General features: G+C 47.5%; 1 pseudogene; it reads right to left on the bottom strand.

Annotated features, from left to right (window-relative positions):
• LOC144762447 (uncharacterized) overlaps window positions 1–23,091 on the bottom strand; it is a 167,248-nt pseudogene extending 144,157 nt beyond the window's left edge.
• Window positions 23,092–25,141: the final 2,050 nt, after the last annotated feature.

Genomic DNA, 25,141 nt, shown 5'->3' on the forward strand with positions numbered 1-25,141 from the left:
ACCACGGCGTGAAGGAGTTCAAGCGAGCAGAGAAAGGGAGGAAGAGAAGCGAGAGGAAAGGTAAAGAGGCAGCCTATTAAGTTAGCCAACCGTTTTGTCCAGAAATATCCACTGCTCTGTCGCCTTGGTGTCGACAGAGGTCAATTTTTTTCCACAAGGAAGTAACTTGTGACGTGCCGTGGCATCCAGTGGCGGTCGGTACAGGTGAGCGCAGTGAGGCGGGGCAGGAGGGATGCCCCCAGATGACGTAATAGGGAAAATTAAATAAATAAACAGATCCTATTCAGTCGTCTCTTGACACCCCTCCCCCCCCCCGCTCCATCTCACACCCCACCATGCTTACCTGCACCGATTGCCGCTGCTTGCATCACAGGTCTCTCGCGGCCTGCAAAGCCTCTTGTAAAAGGCTGTAATGCCTCGCTTTCCAAACTCCGCACCGTGTGGCACTTTGAAAAGGAGGGGGATGGGTGAGGCAGCTGTAAATTTCTGACAATCCGCCCAGGCGTATAGGGATAACTCTGTCTTCGCCCAGGGCTACTTCAAAATGTGATGCTTATTGTGTTATTCCTGGTGGTCTCTGGGGACACCAAAGTGTTGCAGACCTGGACTGGCAGCATGTCAGCCTGTAGGGTGCTTAAAATACACTTAATTTTCTCCAAAAACCAATGACGTAATTGGCACGTGCAGTAGTGCATGTGCCTAATAATGGTAAATGGATAGTGTTAGATTTGGGGGTCTCTAGTTGGCACAGGTAGGTACTTGTGACAAATGGGGACCCTTGCCTCTAGTCAGGGCAAGGGGTTACACTCCTAAATAACCCCTGCTCACCCCCTTGGTAGCTTGGCACGAGCAGACAGACTTATCTCAGAGGCAGTGTGTAAAGCATTTGTGAACACATACAGTAATCAAGTGACGACACTACAGATGGACACCTCACAAGTTGTATATAAAAATAAGTATTCTTTATATAGATTTAAGACAAGACCACAAACGACAAAAATCCACAATACTGTACTTAAAATGGTAGAATTAGCTTAGTTCTCTTTAGATCTTAAAATGCGACACTCAGAGTCAATCTACCTTAAGATGCGTAACGCTTCTACAATGAAAGTGTTGCAGGGATGGTGATGCAGTAGTTCCTTACACGCAAAGACTGTGATGCGTTGAAGATGCGGTGCAAAGAAACAAAGATGGCGTCTTCTTCTTGATGCTGCACGCTCTTCCGATATTGCGAGATGTCTCGACTTGATGCAACAGCTGCGGTATCCTTGTTCCGTGATGCGACAACAGCAGCTTTGGCAGTGACCCTCTTCTCCGGCGATGCGAGACCCTTCTGCTCGATGCGACAGCTGCAGTGGTGATACCCTTGTTCAGTGATGCGGCGGCTGTGACATGCTTCTTCGATGTTGCAAGACGTTTCTTGTGATGCGGTGCAGTGCGACAGCTACAGCGGTGACATCTCCGTGATGCAGCGGATGCGATGGCAACACACAGTCCCTCAGAAGGCTTACAACGGCTGCGGGCACTTCCAAAGAACTCTTGGGGAGCTGGTGGTTGAAGTCTGTTGTCCCTGAGACTTCAGCAGTAAGCAAGCTCTTCTCTCAAGCCCTTTGAGATCCTTCACAAGTTGAATAAAGCACACAAAGTTCCTTTCTCCTTTCACTGGCAGTAAGGCAACCACTGCAGGCCAATTCCCCAAGCAGCACTTCAGCTTAGGGATAGTCTCTCCTCAGTTTCTTCAGGTTCCTCTCCTCAGCAAAGGTTTCTTCTTCTTGTCCAACCGAATCTAAATTCTTGGGATCAGTGTCCCAATACTTATACCCCAAAATCCTTTGTCCTCTGAGGGCAGAGGGGCCTTTGCCTAGTCCAAACCAGATCTGGTCAGTCCTGGAGCACTCTGTTTACATGACTCCTTATTTCCTTTCACAGTGCAGGGCAGAGACATCAGATATACCACAGGAGGTGGAGCCAGCATTGTGGAGGGAAGGCACAGTCCTATTCAGATACCAGGTGCAACTCCTCCCTCCCATCTAGATGCAGATCTTTCTATTCACCACTGGGCTGACTCACCTTGTCTCCTGTCCTGGAATCCCACAGCCCCTGCCACTCAAACTCCAGACAAGGAATACACAACCTAGCAGAGACAGGCTTGGATTTTTTTTTCTTCAAAAAACCTTTATTGATCATAAATACGGTACATCAGTGTAATACAGTCGTCCGATATATACAAGTATTCAAATATGTTAACGACACCTTCCCGTGAATGGTGATATACATGTTGCATTATAAGAGCTAAGAATAAGAAGAGAAAAAAGAAAGAAAAACCTCCCCCCCATACCCTATAATAAGTGTGTGCACTGTACAGAAGGCGATCAGAGACATCAAATAACTGTCTAGATAATAGCAATGTGACCGGCATTGTGATATACATAACATGAGTGGTTCGACATATAGGGGGACATAAAAATCAGCGATGGTCGCCGACCATACCTCAATAGGGTTGTTCTGTCCGAACTAGTCCCAGCTATCTCAAGACACACAGGGTAAGACATCAAGTGCGACAAGTGGAGCTGAACGATCTCAGATGGATGGTGAACTTTGTAGAGGCGCAATATAGCAGAGTCAGGTTGTAATATTTAAATTTCCACTCCCCAACATTACCCTCCCTGTCCTTCTCTCTGTCCTCGCTTGCTTCTTGCCTGAGAAGGTAAGAAGTACGTGGGCCCCAGATGTCCTTCGGGCGCGATCTAAGTGGTAGCAGTTCCGCATAAGAGTGTAGCTGGTCCTGCCAGGTGGTCATAGTCTGTATCCAGGCTTTGACTTTGGGGGCTTGCCCTCTTCCCCACTTACACGCCACCTGTCGTTTAGCCAATAATTGACTCATTGCCAAAAACATTTTATGCACATTGACGATGTTTTGTGTCAATCCTAGCCGCGCTATGAGTGGGCATGGCTCTATCTCAATCCCCAACATATCCGACAGTCCCGCATAAACCATCGTCCAGTATTCAGCTACATTGGGGCAGGTCCATGCCAGGTGTAGGAAATCCGCTCCTCCCATCCCGCAGTGGTTGCAGCAATCATTATCTCTTAGGTGAAATTTGTGTAATTTAGCGGGGGTATAGTATAGACGATGTAAACATTTTTGGTGTACCAAGCGTAGCCTGCTATTACTCTTAATTGCGTCCGTGTGTGTACAGCTTGCCTCCCATTGCTCATCCGTGAGTGGTGTGTCAAGGTCTTCATCCCAGTCTTGCCTAGCCCATAAGGGGGTAGTCAAGGGCCGTAGGCCGCTGTGTCCGTACGTTACAAGGAAATATGGCCTTTTGGGCCACTCTTCCGCTGTCCGTGACAGGTAGGGTATCCCTGCTTAAAATGATAGCCCTACCGCGGTTGTTGTACTTCTTTAGGACGCTCCCAGTGTGGATACCGGGAAGCGTCTTTCGTCGCCTGAAATCGCAGATAGTGTCCTTTCTGTGGGGTACTGGTCGGAGGAGGATAGCCTTGGCGACCCTGACCCGCCCGAAGAACGAGGGCGGCCTCGCAGTTCCGGATTTTGAACTCTATTATTTAGCTGCCCAACTGCAGTTTTTCACACAGGAGGTTGCAAGGGTATACCGGGGCCCGGAACAGGAGAGGGACACTGGCACCCCCCGCCATGTACTGGCGTTTATTACCCTACAACAGAAACTCATACTTCGGGGACTATCCCAGGAGGAACGGACGCTGAGGCTCTGTTGGAATCGCATGCAGAGGCGAGCGGGTCCGGGACATCCATATGCGCCTGAGATCCCACTAGGTATGTTGACGGCGTTTCCACACGGCGGTGACTGGTCGAACCTCCAGAACTGGGAGGAGGCTGGCCTGCAAGTGGTGGGGGACCTATACTCTGATGGAGTGCTCATGCCATACCAGGCCTTGCAGGAACAGTACGACCTTCCTAGGGGTGATTACCTTTTGCATGCGGCCGTGGTGCGCGTGATCCAGGCGCACTGGGGGGAAGGGCTGCTTGAACCTCCAACATCACCTGCATGCCAATATACGATGATGGCTGCGGGAACGATTAAGGCAGTCACATGTCTACACTCTAGACTACTCGAGGCCAATCTACAACCCCTGACGCGACTTAAAACCCAATGGGAGACGGACCTGCAGAAGGAAATCCCGGACGCTACGTGGGCTCAACTGGTTCAGAGGGCCAGGAAAAGCACCAGAAACGCCCGCTTCCAATTAATACACCTCTACGTACTCCATAGGGCCTACCTTACCCCACAGAAAATATCACAATACTTTGGCGCAGAAGACGCAGCGTGCCCCAGATGTGCGCTATTAGGCGCAGACTTACTGCACATGCTGCGGGGCTGTCCGCACCTGCAGGACTTCTGGAGGGACGTGGGCGACACCTTGAACGAAGCCACAGACAGGGACCTGCAATATGACACTGCGACTACAATCTTACACTGGTTTCCACACACACGCAACACTAAACTGACGAGCAAATTCATAGATATGGGCCTACTTATCGCAAAGAGGGAACTTACCAGGGGATGGAAATCAAAGACGGCGCCAACACACCGGAAATGGCTGGCCGAATTCCAGAAATGGGCGGCAGCAGAAAGCACACTCAGATACCAGATGGCGCGTCGAGGGTCAGACGAGAAAGCTCAGGAAACGGCGCTGGCATGGGAAATCTTGGTCCAGGCACTCAGGGATGATGCAGTGGAAAGTGAGGAAGAGGAGGACATAGATGGCCCCGGGGTCCAAGGGGAGGCGAGACCGATCCCGGCACCTACCACGGACACACACACTCCATGATCTACTCTATACTCCGTAGCTGGCCCACAAGCTTCAATGCATTTCTACCGAACACAGGCACTGGACACCGCAGCACACCGAAGGGGAGGGGGGGGGGGAGAGCGAGGGGGGAGGGGAGGGAGATACATTACCCCAATGACACCAGGAGTCGCAGTACACACTGTTGAGATACTGGCGGGGAGGGTTTGGTTAAAAAAAAAAAAAAAAGTTAAAAGCAGAAGGCGGTTGACCACTGAATAAACCACCACTGAGTAATGTGGAAATGTGCTGCTTGCTATCGCTGCCACCCGGCCTCAGGGATGCGGGTTACAAGGCTGTGTACATACTGTTTGGTACCACGGTGAATGCTAAGGTCCCGCGCAAACAACGCTGTGTATACCCTAACATGTGACTTTTGGAATCTGCAATAAAAATTGTTTTACAAAAAAAAAAAAGGGGGTAGTCAAGGGTGCACTTTGTGTGTGTTTATAAAGTAGCGATATGACATGGTGTGGAGCTTCCGTTTGCAATATGGCATGTAGGGGAGCGGGGGGGTATCAGGTTCGTCTGGGAATGCAGGGGTGACAGCCCGAACCCTTCGTCGGAGTCGGTGTACAAAAATGTGTCCATTATTGTAGGCCGATGATCACCCAAAAATTGCTCTATGGTACGAAACTGGCCTTGTGTGTAAAGGTCTCCCCAAGTGCGGAAAGTAAGCCCAGTTAACATCCTGCCGCATATTTCTTCACATGTTACTTGTAGTCGGGGATCATTAAGCAGGGGCGCCCGAGGTGAGTACAGAAAGGAGCTCCCCATGGCACGAGCAATACGTCTCCACGCCGCCACCGTGCAGTCGACCGTGGACTGATCTCGATCCCTCTCCCCTACATGTGTGAATAAATAGCCAGACTGGCACGTTGGGGTCATATAGCCATCCTCCACCGACAAGTGCGCCATATAAGGTGGCAGGTGGAACCAATACGCGGCAAAATGGTCCTGCGCGCAGTCATAACGCTCAGAATTGGGAACATCAAAACCACCCAGGTGGTATGGTAGCATTAGAGTGTTGAGACTAAGTCGCGCCTGCCTCCCTCCCCATATTAGCCGTGTCAGTTGGGTTCTACGGGTGTGAAAAAAGAACCTTCCTGGGTTACATGTGATATTAATGAAGAGGTATAATAATTTAGGTAGTAGTACCATCTTAATAAGGAAGATGCGACCCGCCATTGAAAGTGGGAGATGTATCCATTTGGTAATACTATCCGTGATTTTGTCTAGTGTCGTCCCATAGTTGGCTCTCATCAGGGCATCCTTCTGCCTTATAAAGCGTATACTCAAATATTTCAGTTTGTCCGCTTCCCACCCAAGGGGGTAATCTAACTGGTGCGGTTGTACTTTATCCGTCAAAGGGTATATAGCAGACTTAGCCCAGTTAATCTGCACCCCAGCAATGCCCCAGAATTTCGTGATTTTGCGCAGCACGGGATTAAGATTATCCTGGGGTTTCTTTATATATAGTGTAATGTCATCTGCGTAGAGGGAGAGGAATAGTTGTCGGGCTGGGTAAATGAGGGCTCGGTGATTGTGATGCTGTCTGAGTTTTGCCGCTAATGTCTCGATAGCTAACACCAAGAGGATAGGGGATAATGGGCATCCCTGGCGTGTGCCTCTGTAAATCCTAAAGGGAGAAGATCTAGAGCCGTTTAACAATACTGTAGCTGTCGGTTGGCAGTATAATTGCACCCAATTTATAAAGCTGAGGGGTATTCCCATCCTTTGCAACGTGCCCAGCAAGTAATCTCATTCTAGTGAATCAAACGCTTTAGTGAAATGAAATGAAATAAAAAATTATATTTATAGAGCGCGTACATACCCGGAGGCCTCGCAGTGCTTCAACTGATTACTGTGACGAGGGCCAGGGTGGTTAACACGCTTTTACAAACAGGTGTGTTTTCAAAGCTTTCCTGAAAGCCATCCGGTTGTTGTTCTCCCTGAGATTCGGCGGAAGAGAGTTCCACATTCTCGCCGCAATATGTGAGAATGCCCGGCCTCCCCAGCGAGCTTTATTGATTTTGGTTGTGGCGGCTAGATGCAAGGTACTGGAACAGAGGGTTCTCGAAGGAGTGTAGGGTACGACCAAAGGGAGCAAGATGGCAGGGCCTGTTCGGTGGAAGGCTTTATGTACAATGCACATGGCCTTGAAGTGTATTCTAGCAGCTACTGGGAGCCAGTGAAGTTCCCTTAGGCCCTTCTTGGCTGACTGCCAACGGGGGATGTTGAGCAGTAGTCGGGCAGCGCAATTTTGCGTGACTTGGAGTCTGTTGATCACTGCTACCGGGGCTCCTAGATATAACGCATTTCCGTAATCCAGGCGGGAGAGTATCAAGGCCTGAACCATGATTCTCCTCGCCAGCAAAGGGAGCACCTTCCGGAGCATTCTCATTAGTCCGACACAAGTGGAGGCCGTTTTGGTGGCCTGTACAGAGAAATCTAGTGCTTTGTCGAGCCAGACTCCAAGACTCTTTATGTGGGGTTTAGGGGAAGGAGGGGAGCCAAGACAGGCGGGCCAGATGGAAACCAGAGTGGTCGGTGCGAGATTGCCCAGCAGCATAATCTCTGTCTTCTCCCCATTGAGTCTGAGACAGGAAGATTGCATCCACTTGGCTACAGCCTCTAGACAGGGCCCCAAGGGGTTAGATGATCCCTCCGTGTGATCCAGAGAGACCACCAGTTGGGTATCGTCCGCGTAAGTGACAATACGCACACCAAAGGGATGGACTATCCCTGCTAGAGGGCTCATGTAGACATTAAAAAGCGTGGGGCTCAGGGCCGAGCCCAGAGGGACCCCACAGCTAAGTGGTTGTTTAGAGGATACTACCTCGCCCTCAAACACCTGGAAGAAGCGATCATCCAGGAAGGAGGTCAGCCATTCCAGGGCCGCGCCCGACACGCCCATGCCCTCTAAACGATGTAATAATGTGGCATGGTTAACCGTGTCGAACGCGGCGCTGAGATCTAATAAAATAATGGCTGCTTTCCCTCCCCGGTCCAGCACAGTTCTAGTTTCTTCCGTTACAGCTAATAAAGCAGTTTCGGTTCGGTGTTGGGGGCGGAATCCCATCTGGGAGGCACATAGCAGATTATTAGATTCTAGATAATCTACTAAAATGTTGTTGATGTGCCTCTCCAACAGCTTGCTCATCCAGGGGAGTAAGGAGATTGGGCGAAAATTGGCCAAGTTATTCTGGTCTAAGGTAGGCTTCTTTAAAAGGGCCTTAACCATCGCACATTTCCACTGGGCTGGGACCGAGCTGGAGGTGATGGAGGAGTTAAGGACATCTAAAATGACAGGACGAATGGCCTCAAAGACTTTGAAAAGGGTCTGCGGGGGTGCTGGGTCATTGGGGGATCCTGAGATGATTTTGGGGAATATTTTATCCAATGAAATGGGATCTAAGAGAGGGAACTCATCAAGCGAACAGGAAACAAAGGAGTCCAGCTTGATGACTGTGGTGGTATCCAGATCCTTTACATCAGTGGAAAAAGAGGAGTAAATAGCATGAATCTTCTGAGAGAAGAAGGTTGCTAGGTTGTTACATCGGGCCAGCGCACCGACCGAAGACAGACGCTCAGGGGGAGGAGAGATTAGAGACTTGGCAATTTTAAAAATTTCTCTGGGGGAGTTTGCAGCTAGATTAATTTTGGAGTCCTAGAATTGGATTTGTGCAGCTTTCAATTCATTCTTATATGATTTGATAGCGGCTCTATACTCTGTTTTCTTGGATTGAGAGTATTCTCGCCTCCAAGCTCTCTCCAGTTTACGACACAATTGTTTCATGGTTCTCAGGGCAGAGGAGTACCACGGGGCTACTTTAGATCATTTTATAGAATGCAGGGATTCTTTCGGGAGAACCTGATCAAGGGTGTTAAGAATCCAATTGTCATAATCGGTGGTGGCTGTACTGGGGTTCTTCGTCTTCGACGGTAGATGATCAGTAAGAGCCGATTTCCACTTGGAGAGGGGCAGCGAAGCCCATTTTCTTCCCTAATGTCTATTATTATTTTGTGAAGTCGGGGGGTATTAGTGGACCATATAAAGGGTACTAAATAGTGATCGGTCCAGGGCAGTGGTATAGGTGTTTCGACCCTTAAACTGTCTAGATTGCTAAAAATGTGGTCTAGGAGATGCCCCTTAATGTGCGTCGGGTGAAAGCCTTTTTGAAGCAGATCAATGGCTTCAAATTAGCAAGTAGCGTCAATAAATACTGCTACTTCCTCGCTGTTGGGATCTATATCCTGCAGTACCGCATTAAGGGTCTGCAAGTTATGCGATGTTGCACGGTTGGGAATAAACCCTGCCTGGTCCGGCAAAACTATGCGTTCCATCAGGAGGTTTAGACGTGTCGCCAGGACACGCGCTAATATTTTAGTATCGCAAATCAGCAGGGACAAGGGACGGTAAGAATCACATTGTGTAGGGGGTTAGTCGGGTTTGAGCAATGAGGTTAGGAGAGCTTCTCTCATAGTGCGAGGTAGGCATTCTTCCTTTAGCGCTGCATAAAAGACTTCTTTCAATATGGGAGCTAGTAAGGGAGCATAAGTTTTGTAGAATTCTATCGGGAGGCCGTCCAAACCCGGGGCATCTTCATAATGGCTTCAGTAATCTCGTCGAGCTCCAAGTCTGCGTTAAGAAACTTTTGTTGGGCGTCTCCTAGCCTGGCTAGTGCGGTATCTTCAAAATAGGTAGCTAAATCGAGTGGCATCGCCCTATGTGAGGAGTAAAGTGCACTATATTAGTCTCTAAAAACGCAGAGTTGGTCCGGGAGGTTTCTGTAGGTGTTTCCTTGTGCAGCGTTTATTTCAGTGACATAGTTGGCGAATTTGGGGGATCTAATTGCGTTCGCTAGTGCCTTCCCTGGACGGTCTCCCTCACCATAAATGCCTGCCATGTGTGGCTTCCCACGAAAGTTACATTCCCTATCTGCAATCAACTCGTATTCAGTTAGTTTGTCTCGCATTTGGGCTTTAGTCCTATTGTCGTTCGGGTTGTGAGTAAGTGTGTGTTCCAGTTCATCCAAGTCAGGCTCCAGCTTTTGAAGGTCCCTACGCAAGGTCTTAAGGACGCCACCTCCCTTGGCTATGCACCACCCCCTCACGGTAACTTTGAATGCCTTCCATACTGTCGTAATACTAGAGACAGAAGTCCGGTTACGGTCAAAGAAATCCTGAATGTCCTGTTCCAATTCTGTCTTAAACACTGTGTCACAGAGGTGAGAGGGATTGAGACGCCAGTTTAAATATGGGGAGCATTCTAGGGAAATCTGAAGTTCGGCAACAACTGGTGAGTGATTGGACAACGTATGGGCTAAGTGTGCCACTTGGTGCAGCCAATGTGCCATTCCCACCGACATAAACATGTAATCAAGGCGGGCCCAGGTGGAGTGAAACGCCAAGTGATGTGTGCCCTTTCTGAGTTTCGGGTGTTTGTATCTCCAAGAATCTATCAGGTAATTTCCGTCCACTATATCTTTTAGCGTCCTCTGTGTGACTGTGTAATGGGTTGGGAGGGCCCATGACCTGTCTAGTTGCGGGTGCAAAACCGTGTTGAAGTCACCTCCTAGGATTATATATGTAATACCTAGCGTTTGAATCTTACCCCGTAGTGAAAGCAGAGCGTCGGGGTTGTCAATATTAGGACCATAGTAACAGGCAAATAATAAGTCATGTGAGTAGAGCCTGCCCCACAACGTACAGTATCTACCGCCCGCATCAGACTTCGTCCCGCTGGGCGCAAACGCCACGCTGCGTTTAATCAAGATGGTCACTCCTTTAGAGTAAGTAGAATAGGACGCAAAGCTTCGACATGAAGCCCATCTAGAGGCGAATTGGGGAGAGCCACCAGGGGCCAGGTGTGTCTCCTGTAGGAGGCCAATCTCTATCCCATGTCTATCAAGATATCCCAATACCTGTCTGCGTTTCCTAGGGTCATTGAGGCCACGAACATTCCACGAGGCCACGAACATTCTACGTAGCCACTTTGATAGTCCGAAGAGCTTGTGTCTCACCCACTGTCCCTATAGCGATGGATGCCTATAAGTATATGTAGATTGAGTACTGTCTCGCCCTCAGCACATATCAACATATTCATTATAGCATAATGTCCCTCCAACCAAACCGGCGACCCCAACTTGCCGGGTACAACCCTCTCTCCCCCCACCTCCCACACTGGCCCCCCCTAACTAGCCATGAATAGCCCCCCCCCTACTCTCCCCCAATCTTACAAAATGCATCTGTACCTCAAAAAATTCAGACAATACAGAGAAGATATAAAAAACACACCCAAATTAGGGGGAACGCCCTCAGTCGGGGACCGCTAGGGGCCTTCACTGCACCCATTCAGCCTCTCTATCTCACCCATCCACAACCCAAGTTATCTTAGGGGTCATTCTGACGGGACGGAGGCGAGTGTCCGGGCGGTCAAATATGTCTAGCAATCAACACATTCTGTAACAATACATCACCAGTCGGCATAGCGTCCAGAGACCTCTTAGTTACGGCTCTGCTATTGTCCTTATCCCATTGAGCGCCGTGGCGTCAACCGGGCTCCGACAGCGGCGAGTGGGACCGGGAGCGCCGTCGGGTAGATTCTTCCCGGGATGCTGATCTACGATCACGTTTAAGGTATTCTTCCACTTGCTGAGGAGAGCTGAAGAGATGTTGTTTCCCCCGGTGGTGGATCCTCAGCCTCGCAGGGTATAACATAGCATACGTTATTTCTTGCGCTCGTAATTTCTTCTTCACAGCTGTGAATTTACGGCAGGCGTCCTGCATGGCCTATGTGAAGTCAGGGTAGAAGGCTAAAGTGATATTCTCGTAATGTACTTCGCCTTTTTCGCGTGCCAAGCGTAGAACAGTATCTTGTGGTAAATAAAATATTACCCTGGCATAATTTCTAGGCATTAACAATTAGCATGTATCAAATGAGAGGCAGAGAGTCCGTGGTGTCCAAGTTAAAAGGGCTTTATTCCAATAACTCGAGTTAAGGGAGAATCTGTTCCATCACCACTGAGGTTCAGGAAGGGTCTTCTAACATTATTTACAGAGAACAACACATATATACATTTTTCCTTGTACATAGGGAGGAGCGCTCCAGGCAGAGCATGAAAGAAAGAGATAAGAGCATGTGGGCGTGCATGAGGGTGTACACTTTATGAGTCACAGGTGGGTGATAGGTGGGTGGCTACATAGAGGAGGAGTTACATGGCAGGCTGGAACTTTGCCCTACTTGTGCACGCAATTTGAGCATGACGTGCAATTGACGTGTAACTGGGAGGAGAGCTGACTTTCAGTCTAGTAGAGAGATCTTTAGTGTCAAGGCGACCAGCACGTCTGGTACTAACTGATATCTTAAGTCAGGGGATGTATTATCTGAAGCAAAGGTTGCTCATCGCTAAGAATCAGAAAAGCATATATTTCTTCGTGCATTGCGTGGGGCTGTGAGCTTTCTATGGATGCAAGCACTGTGATTTACTTCAATGGAGACAGAGAGGCTAGGCCCTATCTTCTGCGGACGGGTTCTGTTTACCTTCCTCACTGGGCAGGAATGTGACTCTGTACAGCAGGCAGATAACTGTTATTCATAATACTATCTTGGCAACCCTTGCTGGGTCTCTTTCGGCTGAGCTAGAAGTATGCGAGGTCAGAGATACGTAACTGCAGCTTGCAGTGTGTCAGGAGCCATGAAAACCCTGATTCAGGAAGTGGCTCAGACTGAACCACAAAAAGGGTTTATTACGATATTTATTTAAAAGTGCACAATGCAAATACATGGGCCTTCATGTTAGCTTAACGTTTGGGAAACTTGATGACAGGCACCTTAATGCAGGACGTGATTGCAGAGGCCTAGTGATTCAGGCCACTGAGAGAAATATGCATGGGTGACATGCACATACATGTAATATAGGGTACACGTAGGGGGCATCTTGGTCAGGCAAAATTTCATTTTCCTCATTCCCTCCTTGTCCCCTACGTAACCCTTCAGGATACATCTATATTCATGAGACCGTATAGTTGATCATACAGCATCATTTGTTCGTCCTTAACCCTTTGTATACTTGGATGTGGAACACATGCAGTTGCACACAGGCCGCAAATGGCCGGGCCACACTGCAGACAGAGACAGCAACCAAATATCATAAGTAGGATCATTCCTAGGAACGACAACACTTTCCATCCCCAAGCAGATATCACACCCCAGAGCCAACTGGACCAAGTCCATGTGCCTGGGTCTTGATGTATGCCATGAGCAATCTTGTGGAGCCTTGTTATCGCTGCATACACAGATGGCGCGTTATTTGGGATGAAAACGCAACAACTAGATCGGATCACGCTACAAGCTCCGCCCCTATCCGCCAAGATGACGTCTAGAACGAGGCGATGTTGAAGAACAAAAAGTCTCATAGCAGACTGTTCCTGGGTCAAGTTCGCCAGGGCAGATGCAGTCACATTCACTACTGCCTCAAGAGTCCTTGTTAACTTGCGTATCAGTTTACTGTTTTGGACGGGACCTATGAAGAAAAAGAATCCTTTGTTGAAATCTGTATATTGCTCCCAAGCTGTTTCAGTCTGATCAATCCCTGAGGCATCTGTCTCTCTCTTTACTCTAACATGTTCTAGTCGTGAATCTCTATGATAATGGGATGGGGCCAAGAATACAGGTGGCAATAAGAATGCTATATAACAAGTCCCACCCCAGTCTAAGGGCAGATGTACATAGGCTGTCTGACGGCAAATGAAATAGGTATGGCGTGATGTTTTGAAAGAAGAAAGTCCTTTATCATTAAACTCTACTACAACTTTACACTCGCTGTGTCCCATATGTACTGAGCCTTTCTTATTAACACATAAATCACCTTTTGCTGGTAGAACTGAAATAAACGGTGGACCTGTATTTTGCTTGGGCTGAACATTTAACATTATAAAATTAACGGATGCATTTCCCTGCTCGTACTCTTCATTCTCTAGATTGGTTCCCTTCCTTTGAGGAAATCCGTCTTTGTCTGGAAAACATGCTTCATTCATTACTTTATTCAGGTTTCCATATATCCAGCCACCTGGATAAGCTATATACTTTCTATCTATTGAGGTCATTAAGGCAAACCATGCTCCACATGAACCATTGTGTGAGAACGGCAGAGGATAGTAGGGCAGAACTCCCTTCGCCTTTTGATAAGGTGGCAGTTGGCCACATACCCAGCAATCAGTCGCATTGCTGGTCTGATGAGAATGGTGTAACATTCGAATAAAAGTATTGTTACGCAATGCAAGTCGATATGACAGTTCATGAGGTGGCAGTTCACTAAATGTATGCTCTATGGTGCTGTTACTGGAAGAGTGTATATGTGAGGAAATAGGAAAGAAAACATGTAGTAATAAACTGACACAGATTATAACAATGCACAGAATAAAAAGAATGATCAAAGTAACTATACATCTACTGCGTAATAACTTGCAGTACTTTTCTCTCATTTTGCTCTTCTTACTATTCTCGTATGTGATCTTATACATATCAGAAATCTAGTCTAACCGATTCACCACCGAGTGGACTTAGACAATTAAACTACGTCTGACTTACTAGATCTTAACTTAGATTTATACTCCTGCTGTGGAGTCTTTTCTAGTAAAGGCGGCGCAGGCGGCGCAAAGTCTGTATTGTCTTTTACTGAAGTACCAGATTGTCCAAAGTGTTGTTTACAATGCTGAGCGTGGATCCATCCTTTGCGTCCCTCGACTTTTATTGCGGTCCTCGTGGTCAGTAGCACCAACTTCGGCGTCTTCCAACGTGGCTCAAGGGGGCTTGATCGATCAAAGTTCCGCACAAAAACGAAGTCCCCAGGGACTATGGCGTGTTCCTTGACCTGGGTGTTGTCAGGGAAGGCGGCAGCAACCTGTGAACGACAAGAGAGTAGTGCAGACATCAAGGAAGCCAGGTAATCTGTCAGCATGTTACTGTCAACATCAGTTATTCTTTTAGGCATAGGTGTACCCCACATATTTGGCGGTCTACCGAAGACTACTTCATACGGGGATAGGCCTGTTCTGGAATGAGCTACCATACGCATGTAAAAGAGGGCAACCGGTAAAGCTACCATCCAATCCACGCCTTTTTCTGCACATATCTTAGCAAGTTTTGTTTTGATTGTCTGATTATGTCTTTCTACAAGGCCTGCTGCTTCAGGGTGTCTTACACAATGGAATTTCCAAGTATATCCTAACAGAAGAGACACTTGTTTCATTAATTCAGAGGAGAATGGCTGACCGTTATCGGAATATACGACCCGAGGCAATCCATACCTGGGGAAGTACTCGCGCACTAATTGCCTGGCTGTTGTCACAGCAGTATAATCTGGAACTGGATATGCTTCTGTCCATCTAGATAGTGCACACACAACTACCAAGACATACTTGTAACCTCTACATCTGTTCATTTGGATATAATCCATCTGGAGGACCTCAAAAGGGTGGTCAGGAGGATGAAATCCGCCTTGTTCCACCGGAATGCCTTTACCTGGATTGAACTGGCAACAGATCATACATGTTCGTACTTTCTGCTTCGCTGCTGTACGCATGTGCTTGTTAAACCAGATATTCTGTAAGCTGTCTATCATTGCCTTTTCTCCCAAGTGTGCTGGACTATGTGCTGTGTTTATGATTACTTGTACCATAGAATCTGGAAGAAACCATGTACCTTTTCCCTTAGTCATCCAACCTTGTTCAGTCTGGACCCCTCCTTGTTCAGTCCATTTCTTTATCTCATCTGCAGTGGCATGTGTCTGTATGTCGAGTACATCTTGAGTGGGCTCCCTGACTGTCATACATGTTGTCAGTAATGGTACCTCTGTCCTTGTCGTGTCTGTTGGTGTCTGGGCTGTAAGTTTAGCTGTTCGGTCTGCCAGGTCATTACCCTGGGAAATGGTGTCTGTAACTTTGGTGTGAGCTTTGCACTTCAGGATAGAAATGGCTGTAGGTAAATGTATTGCTTCCAACAGGGCTTGAATGAGCTGGCCGTGCTGGATCTTGGTCCCATGGGAGGTCAAGAAACCTCTCTCCCTCCAAAGTACTCCGAAATCATGAACTACGCCAAAGGCATATTGTGAATCTGTATAAATGTTCACTCTTAAGTGCTTAGCTCTTATGCAGGCTTGTGTCAGAGCGATGAGCTCTGCTGCTTGTGCTGATAGTGTGTCTATTTTCTGTGTCTCTATGACATTAGTAGCAGTGGTCACAGCATATGCTGCTACTAATTCTCCTGCACTCGTTCTCATGCAGGATCCATCTACATAGAGCGTTAAGTCTGGGTCTGGAAGTGCAATATCTGTCAGGTCTTGTCTTGGTTTCGTCACTATATTCATTACTTCCACACAGTCGTGTGGTGGTGCATTTACTGTACTTGAGGGCAAAAGTGTAGCAGGATTCAGAATATTACAACGTCTGATCTCTATGTGTGGTTGAAATAATGTCCGTTCATATCCTGTCAGTCTTGCTACAGTCAAATGTTGTGTCTGTGTCCTGTTTAAGAGAACCTCCACTGCATGTGGAACCTGTACTGTCAGAGGGTGACCCAACACTATCGAGTCACTTTGTCTTATGGCTAGGGCTGTTGCTGCAACTGATTTCAGGCACGCAGGCAGAGCCTGGGCCACTGGATCTAGTGTACTAGAAAAATAAGCGCAAGGCTTGTGTTTTCCTGCTTGATCTTGTGTGAGGACAGATAACGCTGTTCCATCTCGTTCAGTTACGAAAAGCATAAAAGGTTTGCTGTGACATGGAGTCGCTAAAACTGGTGCTTGACATAATGCTCTTTTTAATTCTTCAAATGCCAAGGTATGTTCTTGTGTCCAAGGGAGGACAGTCGGAGTGGCTGCCTCCTGTGTTGTCAATTGTATGAGTGGTTTGGCTAGATAGGCATACTGGGGAATCCATTGCCTACAGTATGAAGTGAGGCCAATGAAGGCCCGTACTTCCTTTTGTGTCTTGGGCTGTGAAAGGTTAGAAATGAGCTGTATGCGTTCTCGTGTCAGTTGTCCACCCTCCTTGGAAAGTAAGTGTCCAAGGTACACCACTTGCTTTTCACAGAATTGCAACTTGGAAGGGGACACCTTGTGCCCCTTGTCAGCCAGAAAATGTAAGACTGTCAGTGATGCATTCTCGCATTCTGGTTCTGATTGTGCTGTAATCAGGATGTCATCTACGTACTGAAGTAGCGCAGTGTTGGGAGGCATGTGAACACTGTCTAGCTGTCTTTTTAATGCTTGACTGTAAATGCTAGGGCTTTCTGTAAAACCTTGAGGAGCTCTTGTAAAGACAAAGCTACGCCCTTTTAAACTAAATCCAAAAAGGTATTGGCTATCTGGATGAATGGGTACACTAAAGAAAGCATTCTTCAAGTCTATGACAGTGAAGACTGTGGCCTCAGAATCAATAGCAGTCAATAATGAAGAAATGTCTGGCACCACTGGATATTGTGGTACTACACATTTGTTCAATTCTCGTAGGTCAATAATTAGTCGGTACACTGGCAGTACACTAGGGTCAGATCGTTTAAGGATAGGGATGACAGGCGAGTTACATACATTCGAGTCAGTCTCTACCACTACTCCTCGTGCAATAAGTTTGTCAACTAATTTCAATAAGGCTGTTTCGGCGTCAGGTGGTAACTTGTATTGTCTAATACGTGGAAGTACTACTCCTGCTTTGAGTGTGACATGGTGTGGCGTTATGTCCATGTAACCTACGTCAGTCGGTCCTTGTGCCCATAGGTGCTGTGGCACGTTCTGGAGTCTGTGGTCAGAATCAGTCAGCACATAATGTCCCTTAAAATCACGTAAGAACAGGCGTACTCCTTCTGGAGAGCAGCAGATAACTGCTCCTAGGTCTTTTAATGTCTTCATACCAAGTAAGTTTTCTGGACATGACTTAGTAAGTAGCAAGTCTGTGGTACGTGACAGTGGACCAACTCCTAGGGAAACTGGTTTCGATACTTCATTAACAATGGGCTTTCCTGAAAATCCCAGGGAAACATTCTGTGAGCCTGAGAGAGGTGCCCCTGGAACCTCGTCATGACTGATGGTAGTCCTGCTCGCCCCTGTGTCAATCAGAAACTTTCGATCCTGACCTAATACACGACTATGTACATACGGACCCTCTTGATCTACAGGAACCTCAATAAGGGGCAAGCCTACTTCCCTCTCAAGGCTGTTTCATGAGAACTGTTGATATTCTGGATAGTCTGACTGTGTGTACTGATACATTTGTGGTGTGGCATGAACAGGCGGTGGTGGAGGAAAATTCGCTACTGTTTGTTGTGTGTTCTGTTGCGTGCTATTCTGTCTAGGAGTGTACTGTCGTTCTTTTGTCTTGCCTGTAGCTATATTGTGTTTCAGAATAGTGCAGTCCTTTACAAAGTGACCTGGTTGTTTGCAATAATTACAGTTCCCCTTGACAGGTGTCGTGCTATGTTTGTTTGAATTTGCCGGTACCGTCTGGGCAACCAGCACTTTCATTTTTGTCTCTTTCATGCGTCTCTTTTCATGGTCCTGCTCTTCTCTAATCCTGTTCTGGTGATACTGTAACATCTGTAACATTTGTGAAGGGCTGTTTGCTTGCCAAGTACTCTCAACCTTCAGTACTCTATTCTTGATCTGGGGTAAGGAATTCTCTACTAATTTGCTCACAAAAAGGTGTGGAAATGACTCGCTACCTGGCTTAAGGCCACTATTAATAGTAAAGCATTTCTCAAACCTAGAATAGAACTCACTTGTGTCCTCGTCTTGCTTTTGTTTACATGCTGAAATAGCATCCCAGTCTTCCTTTTTAGTAATCAATAATCTCGGTAAAACTTGTATCAGGAGTTCAGGCATTTCTCTAGCTTTTTCCCCAAGACCAACCCCTGGGAGCCTACCTTTTTCTTCCGTTTCCAGTGCATCCCAGCTTAACTTTTTCTCGCCTACCTCCCAGTCTTTGTCCTTAAGCTTTTCATAAATACCAGCAGGCAACAGTACTTTCAGTAACTTCAGAATGTCATTGTACGTATAATCTCCTATGCGGAGGATGTCTTTTAATTCTCGGTGAAACCCCCCCGGGTCTTTATCATGGCAGGGCAGCATCTTTTTCATTTCTAGTGTTTCTATTTTTGTTAAGGGGGTGTAAACATACACCCGTTGTAACTCATTGGCCGCATTCCTGACGGGATGAACCTCTCGTAGGGGGTTCTGTCTGTCTATGTGTACGTTATGTCTACTGTGGTGTGAGACTGGGGGCATGCATGTAGTCAGAGAATCTATGTACTTATGTCGTTGATCCAGAATAACATTAATTAATTCGGTACCTAAACCTGTCCATCTGTCTAGTAAAATGTCGTCTAGTAATTTATGCAAGTGACCAGGATCAGAATATTGACTCTCATACAACGTTATCAAGTGTTGGACCATGTAAATACCAGCCAAACGCTGTTCGTTCGGTGGAAGGCTTAAGAAAGTCTGAGCCACTATATCACTGCTATATATATTAGAATTAGACACCCACTGAGTGGCTGACCGGGCCAATTCAATTTCGTGTGAGGTCTCTCACTCCCTATCCGCTTTTTCAGGGCTTGTTCAGTAGCTTGGAACAGATTTTCGAGGGAATATCTTTCTTTTATAGCTGGCCCTTGTTTACGGTAGTCAAGACATTTGGGTCTGTCAAACTGTCGCGCTTTTCCTACATAATTAATCTTGCCTTTCGGATCCTGAGGATCCTCTACCTCTTCCGCTGATGACTCGCCCTTCTCGTCAGACTCTTTTCTGTGTCTTTCTATTATTTCCTTTCGTATTTTCTTGTACATGGCATCTATCTGTCCCTGTTTATCATGTCTACCGGCATCTATGTGCTCGCTCCATTCTATCAAACCTTGTTTTACATCTCCGTCTCCTTCGTCTTGTTCCCTGATCAGGCAATTAATAATAAAACGTAGGATATGGTTCTTAACCCCTACCTTTCTTTGTGCCATGGCTTGTGCTATACTATCTGGTCCCTCCCCCGTTCTAATAAAACGGTACTTTTTATCTAGGTGTTCTTTCATGTCTGGTAATGTCTCTAGATATGCAACGGCTTGTCTTAGCCTAAGTGAAATCACGATCATTGAACCTTTTCCTGGTTCTGGATCATATACACAAAATGGAATGGCTACATCTACAGTAGGCACCCCTCCCACTGCCCCGGGACCTACGTCATCTTTTACTAGCTGCTGCTGAAGTTGCTGGAGCTGATCTGCTGGTGGGGGTGGAGGGAAACCTGCATTAACGTAGTCCGGAAGGGAATCATCTAGATACGAGGAAATGAACGCCTCCGATGCTGTCGGCTTTACTCTACGTTCTCTATATGGTACAGGTGGTGGCGTTCGCGACCTACTGGGTCTCTCTGAGGTGGTCACTCTAGCTAGTTCTTCAGCCAGGACGGGATAAATACCAGTAACGACGGCGTTTCTTTCTCTATCAGTCTGTTCTGTTTTGACCCGTTCCCCCTCCTCCCGTAGTTCTTTTTCTTTGGCTTTTTCCTCTGCTTGTTTAGTTCTCTCTGCTTTATTGAATTCTTTCTCTGTTCTCCTGTGTGACTCTTTGCGCCACAATTCAATGGCATCTTTCTGAGAGGGTCTTGACTTCCTTTTCCATAGCGCTTCCTCTACTCTCATAATGCATTCTGAATCCCATGTTCCTGGGATAGGCCATCTATACTTTTCCTCCAGGTCCTTTGTATAGTCTACCCATAAATCTAAAAACAAGATGGCGTCTAATCCATGCTTATTATACATAAAATGACCAGGTGTGTCTCTAGGCGGGATGTTAACTGACTCTTCTAGTATACCTTTTCTGGTCCCTATCTGACGCAATTTTGAAAACAGTGGCATGTTGAAACCAACACAATGGAAATACAATACACAAAAATAGACTGAAACAATCAACAATCATTCACACTAAAACATCATAACATTAAAACAAACATGATCTAAACCAATACAGAGAACTAAACATGTACTTGAAAAACTATATGCACTGGAATACAGTACAACCATACCGGTCTCAAAAATGAGACACGTCTTGACCGTGCTCGTGTGAACGAACCAGTCTTTACCGTTTTCACGAATAACGTGAACCCGTCTTTACCGTTTCCACGAATAACGTGGACCCGTCTTGACCGTGTTCATATAAAATGAACCCGTCTTGAAACGTTATGCATTCCCTACAATGGTACTCACCGGGAAGCAAAACTTGAAACTTGAAGGCCTCGGACTTCTACGTCTACGTCTACGCATGCGCCTCGGAACGGGTGGACCTCTGGAAACCTCGGACCTTGCTCTCTCACAGGTCGGGCTCTGGTTGAGACGATCCGCAATCCTCACCGCCTCGTATGGATGCCTGGTCACAGTCCGTCCTCCTCCTGGGCCTGAGGGAGTAGCGGGAAATCCCGATGGCGTGTACACTTTAAAGTCTGTCACGGCTGTAGAAGGGGGCAAAGCTGGACCTACAACTCCGGCGCGTGGGGAAAGGGATATGTCCCTGTAAGGGCGCCAAATTAATGTGGTAAATAAAATATTACCCTGGCATAATTTCTAGGCATTAACAATTAGCATGTATCAAATGAGAGGCAGAGAGTCCGTGGTGTCCAAGTTAAAAGGGCTTTATTCCAATAACTCGAGTTAAGGGAGAATCTGTTCCATCACCACTGAGGTTCAGGAAGGGTCTTCTAACATTATTTACAGAGAACAACACATATATACATTTTTCCTTGTACATAGGGAGGAGCGCTCCAGGCAGAGCATGAAAGAAAGAGATAAGAGCATGTGGGCGTGCATGAGGGTGTACACTTGATGAGTCACAGGTGGGTGATAGGTGGGTGGGTACATAGAGGAAGAGTTACATGGCAGGCTGGAACTTTGCCCTACTTGTGCACGCAATTTGAGCATGACGTGCAATTGACGTGTAACTGGAAGGAGAGCTGACTTTCAGTCTAGTAGAGAGATCTTTAGTGTCAAGGCGACCAGCACGTCTGGTACTAACTGATATCTTAAGTCAGGGGATGTATTATCTGAAGCAAAGGTTGCTCATCGCTAAGAATCAGAAAAGCATATATTTTTTCGTGCATTGCGTGGGGCTGTGAGCTTTCTATGGATGCAAGCACTGTGATTTACTTCAATGGAGACAGAGAGGCTAGGCCCTATCTTCTGCGGACGGGTTCTGTTTACCTTCCTCACTGGGCAGGAATGTGACTCTGTACAGCAGGCAGATAACTGTTATTCATAATACTATCTTGGCAACCCTTGCTGGGTCTCTTTCGGCTGAGCTAGAAGTATGCGAGGTCAGAGATACGTAACTGCAGCTTGCAGTGTGTCAGGAGCCATGAAAACCCTAATTCAGAAAGTGGCTCAGACTGAACCACAAAAAGGGTTTATTACGATATTTATTTAAAAGTGCACAATGCAAATACATGGGCCTTCATGTTAGCTTAACGTTTGGGAAACTTGATGACAGGCACCTTAATGCAGGACGTGATTGCAGAGGCCTAGTGATTCAGGCCACTGAGAGAAATATGCATGGGTGACATGCACATACATGTAATATAGGGTACACGTAGGGGGCATCTTGGTCAGGCAAAATTTCATTTTCCTCAATCTCTGTCGCGATAATTCAGGAAGCGCATTATCACAGGGCGCGGCGGGGCTCCCCGGGGGGGGGGGGGGAGGGGGGGACGTGCCGAGAAGGCTCTATGGGCCCTTTCGATGACCAGGTGCGCAGAGAAGGCGTCTTTGCCAAAGAGGTCAACTAGCAAGCATTCCATAAAGTCCTCCAATCGCCATGTGTTGGTAGATTCCACAAAGCCTAGCATCCGTAAGTTGTTCCTTCTGGAGAGAGCCTCCAACTCCTCATTCTTATCCGCGATGACCTTCAGGAGTTTGTCCATTTGCAGCACATGTTGTTTATTGGCTACCGGGCCATCTTCAAGCCCAGACACTCTTTGCTCCGCTTCTTTTAGTCGCTCTTCATGCTGATCGAGTTTCGCCACTACTGACTCCAGTCTGCTGTTCATTGCGTCCATTTTAGCGTTAATTGAGGTGATGCTTTGTTGCATACCCACCAGTAGCGCCTTCCACCCCTCATCTCTTGTCTCAGGTGGATCCTCTTCCTCTCGCTCTCTTGAGCTGGAGCCAGATGTCTTGCGTGTGTCAAATGTTAGCTTCGCTTGCTTGGGTTCCATTCTCCCCATGCCTGCTTGCCGAGTGCGATTCACGTAGTTCTGATGTAAGTGACACGGGGGGGTCAGACGCACTATTTAGAACTGTGAGTCCATCTGCTACATGCACTCTCTTACTTCCTGTAGGCCGTCTCTGAACTACTTCTAGCCGGCTGCACCAGGAAGGAGGGCGCAGCCGATTCCTCCGGGGATAAGTGGAGCGGCAGTATCCAGTTAGCAGCTGCAGGTATCTCGGGGCAAATGGGGGTCTCTGATTACCTAATTCGCTAGCAGAGTAGTCCTTGTTCGTCTTTGATTGGGGTGCCAGTGTCTTATGTACGCATGAAATGACAGTTCAGGGTCTAAGACACGGTACAGTCAGCTGCCAGTATTGAACTGCGGCTTCTCACACCCACTCGCGCCGTCTGCCTCCCTCGTTGCAATGCGCCGTTGTTGTTCGCGTCCCCGGGCCTCTAGCCGTCGCCGCCACTCACCGCCGCCCGTGCCTCTGCTGAGTCGGAAGGGGTGGCTTCCTGTGTTTACAGAAAATGGCGGCTCAGGGTTTACTATACAGCACAGGCAGCTTCCAGCTTATAAGTATGTCCACACGCCTTCTCCCGCACCTTCAGGCTTCCATGTGGCAGCGCGCCCTGGTATCTGCGCCCCCTGTGCCTTTAGCAACCTCCCCTCCTGACGGACCTTCGGCCCTCCCGTCGATCTCTGGCTGCTGTGCATAGGCACAGGGGCTTTAGTCGTGCCTGTCTTCTAGGGCCGTATAATCACAGCGCCCGTTGGGGTTGTATCACGCCAGGGGGGGATCGAGCACCAGAGGCAGCCCTGTCGTTTCTCTAGGGCAGCGCCAGGCCGCGACCAGCTTCGTAATGTGGCCTAGTCCGCCACGGGCTCACGTGATTAATTCAGCTGGCCGAGAGTTCCAGGCCGCCCCCTCTTCACACCGCCGCCAGGTTCCGCGGCTCGCAACTCCGCCCCCCCAACGGCCCACTGCCGATAAACTCGGGACTCAGCCTCAATACCTCCTCCGCTTTCCAGTGGCGATGGTAGAGGATCGGTCTGCTAAACAAGGATGGGGTTTATATTTGAAAGCCCGCCTGGGACGGCGGGAGCCTCACATCAGTGCGGCCATTATGGTTTAGCGCCACCTAGCGCCCCCAGGCTTGGATAGTTAGACAAGAAAATACCTAATAAAGTGGTATTTTCAAACACAGAATGTTAAAACCAACTTCACTAAAAGATGCATGTTAGCATTCTGAGTTCAGGCATACTAAACTCGAATTTATACCTAGTTCCCTGAGTCCGTTAGGATTATAAGATGTAATAATCTAACTGCCCATTCTGGCCTATGGGGAATAGGTATCCTTTCAATAGTGAAAAACTAAAATGGCTGTAATTCACTATTGGGACATTCCACACACATCTGGACTTGTCCTACCTTATACTTACAATGCACCCTGCCCTTGGTCCTACCATAGGGGTGTCTGACATGAAGAAAAGGGAAGGTTTAGGGACTGGCACGTGGGTGCACGTGCCCAGTCAACATGGCAGTACCAGACTGCACACAAGTTCTGCAATGGCAGACCTGAGACACACTTTTACAGGCTGCTTCTGTGGGTGTCACTACAAGTGCTGCAAGCCCACCAGCAGCATTTGGTTTACAAGCCCTGGGCACACTCAGTGCACTGTACTAGGGTCTGACAAGTAAACCAAATCAGCCAATCATGGAGTCACTAATCCATACATCAATTTAAAATAGGGAGAGCATATGCACATTAGCACTGATCAGCAGTGGTAAAGTGCCCAGAGTCATAAAACCAACAAAACAGGTCAGACAAAATACAGGAGTAAGGCAAAAAGTTTAGGGATGACCCTGCAAAAAAGGGCCAAGTCCAACAGTCACGATGCAAAGCGTAAAGTTTCTTACCTGTTGGTGTAGTTTTGCAGCTTGAAGAATTGTCTGGATTCACTAGTGAACCCACCCTCCTCCTCCAAAGAAGATGAGACGATGGGAAAATAAATAAATACAATAAGAGGAATAACCACAAGAATACCAACAGAAACCGCCACT

This window comes from Lissotriton helveticus, chromosome 6 (genome assembly GCF_964261635.1).
Source record: "Lissotriton helveticus chromosome 6, aLisHel1.1, whole genome shotgun sequence".
Classification (NCBI taxonomy): domain Eukaryota; kingdom Metazoa; phylum Chordata; class Amphibia; order Caudata; family Salamandridae; genus Lissotriton; species Lissotriton helveticus.